The sequence below is a fragment of the Ostrea edulis genome, chromosome 6, assembly GCF_947568905.1.
Source record: "Ostrea edulis chromosome 6, xbOstEdul1.1, whole genome shotgun sequence".
NCBI classification, from domain to species: Eukaryota; Metazoa; Mollusca; class Bivalvia; order Ostreida; family Ostreidae; genus Ostrea; species Ostrea edulis.
The window spans coordinates 16,329,746-16,343,646 of record NC_079169.1 but is presented as its reverse complement, the minus strand read 5'-3'; the positions used below and the strand labels follow the sequence as shown (position 1 = coordinate 16,343,646).

Here is a 13,901-nt window from a genome sequence, read left to right as displayed (position 1 = left end):
ACTTATTTTTATTTTTCTGTTTTTTTGTTTTTTTTTATAAATTTGTTCATTTCATTTTTTGTTTTGTTTGTTTTTGTTTGTTGGTGAATTGAGTGCTTCTGCGTGTGTGTGTGTGGAGAGAGAGAGAGAGAGAGAGAGAGAGAGAGAGAGAGAGAGAGAGAGAGGATAGCAATACCCAATCTTTATTGTTTGTTTGTGTTCTATTGTTTTATCTATTTGTTGTTCCCCCCGTATTTTTAAAAATTATTTTATAAAGTACTCTACCTTGTGTATCCGGATTCTGAATATTACCCATGACGGGTTTTAAATTTAGAATCGGACAAATTTTCCATATTTGGCATGAGAATAAATTCAATATGGCTGAACAGTTGACGAGGGGATCTACAAGTTGGTATATTTAACATCCTTTTTGTAATTGCTATAGCTATTTTTATTTATCAATCTGCATAAATGAGTTCCGTATATCATAAGTATTCGTTAAAGTGGTATTCAGATTTACGATATTACTGGTGTTGCCGATTTCACACGATAAATATTTCCCCGGCTGATGAAGAAGTTCGGATTGTAGATAAGAGGGTGGGTTTGGTGCTTGTTTTGTTTCTGTGTACATCAGCAAATGGAGAAAAGGATTTTTATTTTTCATGTAAACTTTTCAGTTGCGGTAAGTTTTTGTATCGGCTATTTTCCGTTTTGAAAGTCTTTTTGCTGACAGTTTATCAGAAATCGTGCATGTTATGGTTTTTGGATTGATGGTAGTCTGAGTATGTTCCACCTCATTACTATGGAAGAAAGGTTAGATTCCTAGGCTAGCTAAACTTTATTTATCACTTTCTTATGAAATGACTTCTCACCAACCTCCAACATTGACTTATATTTGATGTAGCTGGATTTTGTCCTTAGTATGAATCAGTTTATGACATCACTAAAGTTTTTTGAAGATGACCTAGTTTCTCTGTAATATTCAAGGAAAACGATGTTAAGAGACTGTTTGAATGGTGCATGTATCATACTGGAGGTCACTCACTAAGTCTGTAATCAATTAAGTACAAGGAAAAAACTTGTAGGTGTACCATTGTTTGGTGGGAAGATTTGCCAGGTTATGCTTTAAAATGCTAGTTTTTCCCAATTTTTGTGTTTTTTTTTAAAGCTTTTGCTTGAAGTACATGATAACAACTATTAGTCTACTCAGTAATCATACGATACACTTGTTCAATGGTACAATTTTAATAGTACTGCCTTTTGAATCTATTATGGTATTATCTTCACGAAAAGTATTGTATGATTATTACTCGTATTTTATGATGTTATCTAACAAAATGTTGTTTCCACTTGACGCCACATCCTCATTGTACATTTATAGGTATCACAAGCATTTTATTATTTTCTCTGTATATTACAAGGGAAAACTCATTCAAAATTAGTTTGTTGATGCGAAACAACTCAGTCAGAATTGTTCTATGTTACCCATCTCTTCTGCCGACACCGGAAAAACAACACCACACACTGCATTTTCTCATATTTATTACCCGCAAATGACTACAAATTCACATTAAAAAAATGAAATAAATGTTTATTGGGGATATACATAAATACAATCATACATACATAAATACCAAGGATAACCGATGAAAGCTTAAAAGTTTATATCCAATGGGGTCCTTTAATGCGTGGATATTTGCAATAGGGGCTCATTTATGTGGGAGGGAACCAGAGGAAACCCACGTGTCTGAGCGGGTGACCGCCATACCCTCTCACATACAACCGCTGCCGATATCGGGGATCAAACTCAGGTCGCAGCAGTGAGAAGCGAGAGTGCTACCTGGACACCCACATGTAAACAGCCTGATTGCTTCTTAGGAAATAGTCTCATCAACCAACATATTGAGATCAATATTTGTTCAAAATTCACATTTTCCTTACTGTGTCCAGAAGCTGCGAATACCCTCCTTAAAAGGAATACTTGGTTGAAACTCCTTTCAGCAATCCATGCAATTCTCTGTCCTCACATATCATGGAATAGTATTATTTTCAAATTCTTGTATTTTTGGAAATTTCTCAGAGAGTGGGTTATAAATGTTTTCGATTAATTAGATGGTATTTATGGAAAAGGTAAGGTTCAAGTTTGTGAAACTAGGAAAATATGAATCTTGTTTAAAACTTTCTGCATAACACAGTATGATGTATTTTTATTTCAGAGCCCCAGAATACCATTTTGGTAGTACATGTATTATATATGTTTAAGTGAACTTAGTATATTTAAAGGTATTGTGATTGATTGATTGGATATTGTTTAACGACGTCCCTCTCGAGAATATTTCACTCATATGGAGACATCACCACTGCCGGTGAAGGGCTACAAAATTTAGGCCTATGCTCGGCGCTTGCGGCCATTGAGCAAGGAGGGATCTTTATCGTGTCACACATGCTGTGAAACGGGACCTCAATTTTTGCGGTCTCATCCAAAGGACTGCCCCATTTAGTCGCCTCTTACAACAAGCAAGGGGGTACTGAGGAGCTATTCTAACCCGGATCCCCACGGGATTAAAGGTATTGTGAGTTGGGTTCTAGATCACAGTCAGTCTTTGACACAAGTTTACACTGTACTAGTCAAAAGGACTAGTAGATTCTATAATTTACTAATCCTGTTGATTGATGACTAGTCACAAAGTGACAAGGAAGTGAAGTGTGGGTGGGGCATGTCCCCTCCTGCGGGGGGGGGGGGGGGGGGGGGGGGGAATTTGCAAAATCTTGCATTTCTAGTAAATTTTGAGACAAAATTTTTTTTACGTCTGTTATTTTAATGATTTTCAGATCAAATCATACCAATCTAAAATATATACAATCTCATATATTCGCTACACAAACATCTAACAACATCCCATAGAGGGTCACGTCAGAGGTCAAATTTGCAACAACCAATCAAATTTCCCCCTTCATATCGATAGGGTATTATCCCACAATTCCATGTATTGTTCACGCAAGGAAGAGAAAAAATGGCAGCACCCACGATCGTGACTTATTTATCACGTGTTTTGTTTAAATTTTAAACTATGGCGACATCGGGGGATCTTTTCATGTATACTTCAGCAAAGATGACATTTAAGTAACTGTTCTTGTTCATTTTCAAAGCGTCGAGATCAAATATATTCAAAGCGGTTTTAATCGCTTCCATTTCTTCATCGGTCGCCATCTTTAATAAGTAACCAAATACAGTATATAATGAGGATTTTCATTAGATGCCGATGACATTCCACCTTTGTAGCAATTGGTTAATTTTTTATGCAAATTTGACCTCTGACGTGAACCTCTACAGGATGTTGTTAGATGTTTGTGTAGCGAGTATGTGAGCGGATCTAACCTCTAATTTTAATTAGATTGAAATCATACTTGAATCACGGTATCATTCACTATTATGAATAGTTCTAAGCGCAGTTAAGTTCATTGTCACAGTGTATATATAAATCTTGTTCCCTTTTGGCAGTATCACAACTGTGTTATGATAAATGCCCAAAAAAATTGTATTGAAAGTATTTTGACCATGTGTAGTTTGGATTTACAGAGGCAGCTATTGTGATGTAGGTGTGGTTTGAATAAGTTTTAAAGTCCCCCCCCCCCCACCCCCCCCATAAAAGTATATCCGAGTTATAACCATTCCAGTCCAAAGGAACAGTTTTCCTTCTTATATATTTACTTTTTTTAGCTCACCTTAACCGAAGGTTCAAGTGAGCTTTTCTGTCAGATCAAAATTTGTCCGTTGTCTGTCGTTGTTGTTGTAAACTTTTCACAATTTTATCTTCTTCTTCAGAACTACTGGGCCAATTTCAACCAAACTTAGCCAAAAACATCATTAGGTGAAGGGCTTTCAAGTTTGTTCAAATGAAGGGCCATGTCCCTTTCAAAGGGGAGATAATCGCAAAAATGCAAAAATAGGGTGGGGTCATTTAAAAATCTTCTTCTCAAGAACCACTGGGCCAGAAGAGCTGAAATTTACCTGAAAGCTTCCTGGCATATTGCAGATTCAAGTGTGTTCAAATCATGGACCCTGGGGGTAGGATGGGGCCACAAGAGGGAATCAAAGTTTTACATATAAATATATAGGGAAAAACTTTTAAAATCTTTTTCTCAAGAACCACTAAGCCAGAAAAGCTGAGATTTACATTGAAGCTTCCTGACATAATGCAGATTCAAGTTTATTCAAATCATGGGCCCCGGGGGTTGGATGGGGCCACAATAGGGGATCAAAGTTTTACATACAAATATATAGGAAAAATCTTCTTCTCAAGAACCACTGAGCCAGAAAAGCTGATTTTTGCATGAAAACTTTCTGACATAGTGCAGATTCAAGTTTGTTCAAATCATGGCCCCCAGGGGTAGGATGGGGCCACAAGGGGGATCAAAGTTTTACTTACAAATATATAGTTAAAATCTTCTTCTCAATAACCACCGAGTCAGAAAAGCTGATATTTACAAGAAAACTTTCTGACATAGTGCAGATTCAAGTTTGTTTTACATGCAAATGTATATGGAAAGTCTTCAGATATGGGCCAAGGTGACTCGGGTGAGCGATGTGGCCCATGGACCTCTTGTTTTGGTTTATTATATATTTTCTTTTTTTAATTTTCATTAACTCGTCACACACGTTCACTCACACATGTACTCACACCCACCCACTCACACAAACACCAGAGTTGTCATTCTAGTGCTTGCACTACAGAGTAATGGTCATTTTCTTGAAACAGCATATTACGTAACAGTTTGACCAGGGAAGAATTGGATGGATTTTGTTGCTTCCCTTTGTCCTTGTTACAGGAAAGAGAACGATCTTTGGTATCTTTTTTCATGCTATCTCTGTAGAATTTACCACATGATATTACGATTTGATTTTGCACATACAGAATGGATTTCGTGAAAATGATGAAAACACTCTTTAGTTGATAGGATAATACTTGGAAACACAGAGATCTTGTACTTTAACAGTGTTCGAAATTGGTTTAAACTTGGTATAGACCACGAGTCTATCAGACGTCGACTGACCATGTAGAGGTCCTTTGGGATAACTTTATTGCTTTAAATCTAGAAATTGGCATAGACAATGTGGTCTATCTCAATACGCCAGTTTCGAGATACACTCGAGTTATTTCCCTTTGGAGAACTCTCGTATATAGTGAGGCACGAAACAATTTGTTTACACGCGGGAGTGGGACTAATATTCATCACTGCGTAAGTGAATGTACTCAGTAAGTTTCTCATGCACTGTTAGATCACCCGAATTCGACTGATACACAAACTAAGTAAGTTATAAGTATTCAGGGAGTAATTAAATACATAGAATTCTTATCATATCACGTTATTTCGTTGGTCATAAGTACCATATCTAAGACATTACTTGCAAATATGACATTGTTTTTATGTTTCCACGTTAGTAAAACATTTCTTTCGATAGTATTTTGTATTTCCCACATTTACATATTAAAAGAGAAGCCGCTTTTAATACATTTCATCATCTCCCTCGCTGACTGTATGTCCACTCTGTCCCACTTAGTCATTCAAAGTTCCACTAAATGCACCTCCTTCACAGAAGAGTTCGTATCTCGAAACTGGCGTATTACAATTGGCATAGACCAGTGTCATTTGACATAGACTTGGTCTATGGTTAATTTCGAACACTGCTGTAAGGCAGTGAGATGGGGTGCTTGAAAATTATCAAGGATGTGTCAAATTGTCACTACCAGAGTGTTTTTTGCCTGGTAGTACAATGTTTGTCAATATCCCCCCCCCCCCCCCCCCCCTCCCTTGTTGTTAGACGAATTCTTTGTGCATTTGTAACATGTTGAACAAAATGTCGTACAATACTGGTGTTTGATTGAAACATTAGGGATTGTAGACTGTCTCAAAATACATGTAATATCATACAGATTTTAAATTAGACATGTAGATTATTTTCAGAATTGTGTTACTGTTACCTTGTGGCACTGTTTCAAGGTTGAATGAGAAAATTTTTATTTGTCAACAATTTTTACATTCAAACTTAAATGGATATAATGTTTTGTCATATATATTTAAATTGGTTAACAAGGTCAAGTTTTAAGTACGATAGTCTACTGTTCAATATAAACAAAGTACCAGATGTGTAAAGGTCTCCATTAGAATTGATTCCCCCACAAAGGAAAGGTTCAGTAAAACTGCTGCTAGTTTCTCTACATGGTTTTGAGAAATGCACTTTTTAATGAAATTTATATCAAAGTCAAGCCTTTCAAGATTTGAAAATAAGTATGGTAACTAGATTGTGATAGAGATCTGAATCCTGGATTTTATTGAGGGAAGGAGGGGGCTACAGGGATTGGTAAGGTTACACCATTCACAGTTGGACCTTGTTAAATTTATACAAGCACTAGAATGAAAACTCTGGTGTTTTAAAAGAAGACGAATATTCAGTGCTCTTCCTTTGCTCTGCAGTGGACTGTTTTGTTGTGATTTTAACTTCTTGTCTGCTATGAGCAATATGACTGCATCTTTGCATTCACGAGACTACCAGTGTATTTGTACATATGATGTATAGAAATTGTTAACCATGTGTTGAAATGAATCTATGTAAATCTGTATTATTATGCAGCTATAAATAATCAGGTCAAAAGCAGAATTCTGTGAATTTTTAAGTTTCTGAGTGAGTTGTATAGTGCATGGCGAGCAGATTTCATTCATGTACTGTGTAAGGGTCGGTTTGCCACAAAAATGTTAGCAATGTAACACTTTCACACACACACATGCACACACACACATAAATTTTCACACAAACACACATAAATATTCACACAAACACACACATACACATGGGTAAAACTCAGAAGTCAAAAAAGAAGTTGGCATGAATTTGCATGGTATGGTTGAAAATACTGATTTCCATTCAACTGTAGGGAAGGTCTTAAGAAAGGAAGATCTTAAGATTTGTAATGGTTTCTAAACATGCTTGATTTAACATGAATGAAAGTACATTCCATCAGATATTACATCATATGACAATTAGTCTGCCTCTTACATCTCTTTCCATGCTCTCCTGAAAATCTTGAAAAGATTACAGTTTTATACAGTGAAACATGTTTGGTGTAAACATGGATAGAGTGAATTTATGGATAACATGAATTTTTTTCTGAATCCCTAGCAACATTTCTCATATTTCTTTAAGAAATTGGTTATAAAAATTCTGATGTAGAGCAAATTTTTAAATTATAGATAAAACAAACTTATTTTCAATTCCTCAAAAGTATTAAATAATTTGTATTTGCACCAGTTTATAATGTTTTCTTTTTCATAGAAAATTTTTATTTTGTACTCTTATTGGGATCCGGGTTAGAATAGGTCCTCAGTACCCCTAATGCTTGTCACAAAAGGTGACTAACCAGGTGTGGCACTATAAAGATCCCTCCCTGCTCAAAGGCCATAAGCACCGGACATAGGCCTAAATTTTGCAGCCATTCACTGGTCTTGGTGATGTCTCCATATTCATGAGTGAAAGATTCTTGAGAAGGAAGTTAAACAATTATGTGGAATCATCAATCAATCTTTTTTCATTTAGCACATTTTTGGATTGTTTCTGCTTTCATTATTACCCTCTCTCACAACTGATATTTTCTGAATACTTATTCCTCTAATAGAAACCATTCATAACTAATTATGCTTGTTAAAGGGGCATGGACATGATTCTCATTTTTTTTTTAAAAATACTGAGATTTTTAAGGTCACTACACCCTGAATTAGTTTCTCAAATCAGTACAAATTGATTTAATCATAAAAGATATGATATATAATAAGTATATATGCTGAAAAGGCAGAAAGAATGCAAATTTGGATAAAAACACGATTTTCAAAAAAAAAAAATTATTTCAACACATATGAACAAAAGACTCAGGCGGGATTTGAACTCGAGATCAGCGGTTCACCAGCTTTAACCACTGAGCTATGATGATAAACAAACAAATCTATTGATACAAATAATTTCACAAAACATTTAAATCACCATCTCTAGTGTAGTGAGCTACGTTAATCAATGATATGAAAGTATTTTATACATGTAAAACATGGCAACAAACCTAAATTTCAAAAATTGATGCAAAGATGTATTTGAGACATCTGCACTTTTCATTTTCATAATAAGGCACAAAGTTGACAGTTTTGGTGAAAAAAGCATGTAATTAAAAGGAAAATTCTTGGTATTTTCTTTTCTTTGTGCATACACCCTAAATTGATTCATCATTAACCAATATCCAAACGTTATTGATATTGTCATCTCTGCATATGGTACCTGGGCTGACGATGAGATACACTTAAGATATAGACAAAGACTTAGTCACTATGTTTACAAACACAATTTTGGGAGCTGGGATTTCTGTAAATATTAAGTGAATCCTGTATTAAAATAAATTCTTATAAAAGATTATCCTAAAAATGTCAGTTTGGAACACACACACACCCCCCCCCCCCAAAAAAATTGTGTTCATGCCCCTTTAAATAAATCATGGCTAAGCATCCATTGAAAAACCAACGGACAACCAAGGAGTGTTGATGGTTCCAGAGTTGATTGCACACAAGCCTCTGTCATGTTGATGGATTGTTTTTATAGTCTCATCGAGAATTTTTCACTCATATTGAGACGTCACCAGTTGAAGGTGAAGTATTAAAAATTTAGACCTAGGCTTAGCGTTCAGGTCCATGGCAGTGCCAGTGAGGGTTCTTTAGTGTGCTAATGCCTGCCACGACATAAGACCTCCATTTTAAGAGTCATATCCAAAAGACCCGTGATTCTCAATTAGAAATGCCGAGCATTTGGTCAAGGAGCAATCATAACCTATTTTAATGTCTTGGGGTTTGACGCGACCATGGGACGACAAGTGGGTCTCGAACTCGCAACCTCCCGGTTACGAAGCAACCGCTTTACCACTGAGTTACCATGACCGATGCCTCTGTTATGGGATATTTCTGTTTCCTAAAACTAGCCAAACTAAAAAACCAATGTTTATTTTGATCTGCAGATATGAATCTAATGTTAGCACATGGGCTTTCATTTGATTTACTTTTAAATATATGTACATGTAATTGAAGAAAAATTTTTTACACATGGTAAGTTTTCTAAAGGATTCTGTTACTGAATCAGCCAATTCCAAAACCAAATTTTGCACTAATGATAAAAGAATGCATGTGTGTTTCATTGTTCATTATGGTAATCGCCAATTTTATTTCATGAACAGAGATGAATATGGGGAGGGGGGTGGGTTCTATGCTTTGTAATTTGCCTTTCTCGCACTAAATTCATTGTGAATTGTAGAAATGATTCATTATAGGAATATATTGAATTTTATGAATACAATGAATTCAAATTAATGGGAGTCCAGGAAATCACTGTAACCGAGTTTTTACTGTACAGCTCTACCCAATGATTACGTGTGTTGTTTATTGCAAGCTTATTTTATAGAGAGACTACTCCAACTGTTTTTAACTGTATCTTGTCAGAAATCAGGAGAGTATGTCTGAATTGAAATATAATGATGTTCTTGGTCCTATACCAGCGTGTCTCACAGGCCATTGATTGTGGTTAGGTGTAGGTTATTATGTCTGATGCACATGTCTCAGCTTAATTTCAAATGCTTGAGAACCTTTCATAATTGTGTATGGTTAATTAATTAGTTTTTTGTCGGTGTCTTTTTTTTTTTTGGTCACCACATCTAACTTGGGTAGGACTAGTATTGTAAATCTATAACGACACTCGACATTGTGTGTGTAATATCATTCATTGATTTTCAGCCCTAGTATGACCCCATTATGATAATTGCTCTAGAAATTGATTGTGCTTTAATTAGAAGAAGTGAAAAGAAGGAGAGAAAAAATGACAAAATCTGATTCATTTTGGGGAGAGAAAAAAAATCAGAACTGGGCTTGACGTGGTCATGGATCAGTGGTTCTGCAAGCCATTCATCAGTGGTTTCCATATCAACCTTGGTTTATAGTTGCGTATCGATTGGTGACTCACAGAGCCATTGAGTAATTCTCGGCTTCATGCAGACTCTTTAGATGCAGTATAGGCTTAAGAGGAAAATGGATGGAAAGACAGATAAAAGAAGGATTGAATCAGAGTCATGTAGGCTGTTCCACAGATGTTAATATAGCTCCACAGAACCATTGTTACATGTAGACCCGAATATTTCAAGCATTGCACATGAAAGAGTAATATTATTGGCTTTAATGATAGAGGACCTAAGGTCAAGGCTTGAGACACTTCTGTGATGAATGATGGGATGTCAAGAACCTCAAATTCAGTGTATGTTGTCATTTTGTTGTCATTTGATCATCATTTGCCAAAACACATACATGTACATGTATCACTATGTAATTACCAATAGCTAGAGGATCAGGGTAACACATACTTTCATTTTGTTGAACTTTTGGTATGCAGCTGAAAATGGATTTTTTTGCAAATGTAGTTTTACGATATGTATGTAAATATGATCTCAGACATCAAGTATTTCATGTACGTTTATTTCATAACTCAATGCAATACTTATAAAATCTTGGTCAAATTCCAAGGGTTTTATGGGAAGAAACAAAATATTGGAAAATATTTCAAGAGTGGACTTGAAAGTGAAGTTTTGTCTAGTCTCTGTTGATTATTCATCAACATTTGTATTTAATTCACACGCCATTTTCACGGTATTTGTGCAAATTATGTTGACAGTACTACATGAATCATACTCTACACAGGGATTGTTTTTGTGATGATTCGAGAACTCTTCATGGGACTTAAAAGCTCAATGAATACAATGATGGTCTTTTTTTTTTCCCCCTCTTGATCTTTTAAATCACGATGAGAGTGAATATATAGCTAAGTCTCTAAGAACATTTGATCTAAACTGGTATCACATTAGAAATATTATAAACATGAAATTGGGTCACAACGGTAGACAAGGGACTGCACTTATCACCAGTGTTCTAAAAGTATAGCGTTTTAAATGTCTCCGATTAGAATCACAATCTTGTGGAGTTATTAATTAGTAAAGATATTATTGGCATTCTTTTATGAATGGAAGTATATCCTGTGTTTGGTTCAGTTTTAAATTTTGTACATGTTTGGCAACAAGGTGTGTTCATTGTTTAGGATTTGTGAATGAGATTTGTGGGTATACCAGATTACAAGCAATCAGATTACAGACGTTTCAGTCTGTGTAAATAAGAGAGGGAAAAAAAAGGGAATTCCAAATTTAAATAGGTTTTTCACAAAATACAAAAAATATTGAAATGGTGTTAATTCTCAGAATATCGAAAGTGGTTTCAGCCTCTCCATCCATTTACCCTACTTCAATTTCCACACTTACTTCATCATGCTTTGTGATATTGATAAGCGACTTTCTAAGGTACAGTTACTGTAAATCTAGTGTGATTTTTTTTTATTATTATTGTTCTACTTTTTAGCTCACTTTAGCTGAAGGCTCAAGTTAGCTTTTCTTATCAAACTTTGTTGTTGTTTTTGTTAACTTTTCATATTTTTATCTTCTTTTCCAGAAACAATGGGTCAATTTCAATTAAACTTGGCACAAATCATTCTTAGGTGAAGGGGATTCAGACATCCCCTTGGCTAGTGAAGATGCATGGAAGGTTTCTGACATACATGATAGTGTAGATTCAAGTATGTTCAGATTATGGCCCTTGGGGTTAGGGTGAGGCTGCTAAAGGGGATCAAATTTTTCATTGGGATATATAGGAAAAAATCTTTTAAAATCTCAAGAACAGCAGGACCTTGATTACTGATATCAATATGTAAATTTCATGTGACAAGATGTTGTTTTTGTTTTTAACCTTGACCCAGGAGATTGACCTACATTTCAGAAAATATCTCCTGTACTATTTAAGTGAAGGTTTTCATATTTTGTCTATAGATTCTTTATGGCAAGGAATTTCATTTGATGAATGATGACCTTAGACATTAGAGTTTGACCCAAGTTTTAAGCGAAACTTTTAACATTGCTCATAAATTTTGAAAGGTACGTGATCTATGTCTTTTATATTTCAAATTGATGTATGCATTCCTTGTGACAAGACCTTTCTCTTGTTACCAAAATTTTTGAACTTGTAATCTTAACATCCTTTTAAGAAAAGTTAAGTCATTCAATATTTCCTGAACTGTTTGAGATGGGGCTTTCAAACTTTGTTTTTATATAGGTTCGTGACGGCAAGAATTTACAATTTACGTTTCATACCATGATTTTTTACTTTGTACCATGGTTAAGTTGGGACCACAATATGGAGTTAAAAATTTTCATGGGAATAAAGGTTGAAAAAAATCTTTTAAAAATCAATAGCTAAACAACAGCAGGGCCAAGGTGACTCATGTGAGCAGTGTGGCCCATGGGCATCTTTATGTTCACCAGAGTTATGACCCTTTATGTTAGATGTATTAATTCATTATTGCGTTTATAATTTTCTCAGAATTGTTTTCATAGCTTTGTTCAGAATGTGTTGTTGGATCCAGGGACTGGCGGCATTGCATCCTTTTATTTTGGTCATGTCTATTCCTGATTATTGGCTTGTCCAAGTCAAGTTTCTTTATTTACTCAAACCAACAATATGTGGTACATGAGTTCAAGTACATGTGATACATTCCAATGGGAAATGAGATACAAGGAAGAGTAACACAAACATACTCCGTAGCCTGAACCATTTTCCCACAAGCAGTTAAATCCTGAATCAGTATGATAAAAGATTAGTGCAAGAAAATGTAGAACATTTAAAAGTTTAAATCAATAATAGTAGGAATGACTTCCAGATATTTGTCCCCCTTCCTATCCTGTCTGGAATTTCTAGATCCATGTCTGTTGACTGCTTTGTAATATATTGTGGTTTGTAGTATTTGGAAACTGATAAAATGGACAGGATATCTCCTGCTGACTAGGATGATATCAGTCACTGGAAGAGGTTACAATGGTGTCTGCCTAGGATATAAATCAGTCTTATGGATGCTGTTTTAATGATCATGGTGGTGTATTATAAAAGTTTCCTAGAGCCTGCAGATATCTTATTGTAATGAACATTGGAGAGAGAGGGGGGGGGGGGGGATTTGGACAAAACATTTTCATTGACATGTCCATGATTCAGTGATAAGTTACTCACATGTATACCAGAGGAATGCTAAGGCATTCCTGTGTATAAGTTTTATACTTTCGTTTAAGTTAGGATATTTTAATACATTGCATGTGTCTGACATAATGATATGCTAAGATTGTGTTTTGTTGCATATAACACTTGAATGATATCCGGTGTTACCACAGATCCACCTCATTAAAGATGTCAGATATAATCAAATAGCTGTCTCCAAATTTAGTTCACACTGAACACTGTGATACTGTCTGATTTTTATGTAAATATACACATTGTGTACATAACAGCAATGCTGTGTGCATGCATAGGATACTGGATATACATGCATGCTGTTCATAGACTATTTTACTTTGAATGAACACCTTTGTATGGAAGAATTATGGTGAATTAAAATATCAAGGAAGGAGGGAAAACACTGAAGAAGCATTATAAATCTACTGGTACAACGCTTGGTACTTGATGCATCCTACACATTTTTTTTGTATTGTTCATGACAACATAACAGTGCACAGGATTATATGCTGTGTACATTCCTTTTTTTTTTTTCTGAGTAAAGAATCTTACAGTGAGAAGGCAGGCTCCTGTGGTTTGGTTTCACCCCAGCATTTTCTATACTGTCAATATCTGCTCTGTGTTGTCTGTACATATAAAGATGACTCATCAGCTTACCATAGATAGGGAATCCTCCGTGGCTATAATTAGTAACAACGTACTGAAAACCATAAACCTGTTCAAAGATTGCACTGCTGTTGTGGTAATTA

General features: G+C 35.3%; 1 protein-coding gene across 10 annotated transcripts in view; it reads left to right on the top strand.

Moving 5' to 3' along the window:
* Window positions 1–13,901, top strand: part of LOC125683851 (rho GTPase-activating protein 190-like) — a 70,376-nt gene that overhangs the window by 334 nt on the left and 56,141 nt on the right. For 8 of the 10 annotated variants that reach the window (XM_056141701.1, XM_056141698.1, XM_048925335.2 and 5 more), the window contains exon 1: window positions 294–387. The exons of 1 other annotated variant lie outside the window; for it this stretch is intronic. The gene's annotated coding sequence lies outside the window, so the exon portion shown is untranslated. Of the gene's footprint in view, window positions 1–293; window positions 662–13,901 lie in introns of those variants that run through there. One more of the 10 variants, XM_056141695.1, reaches the window with a different exon arrangement.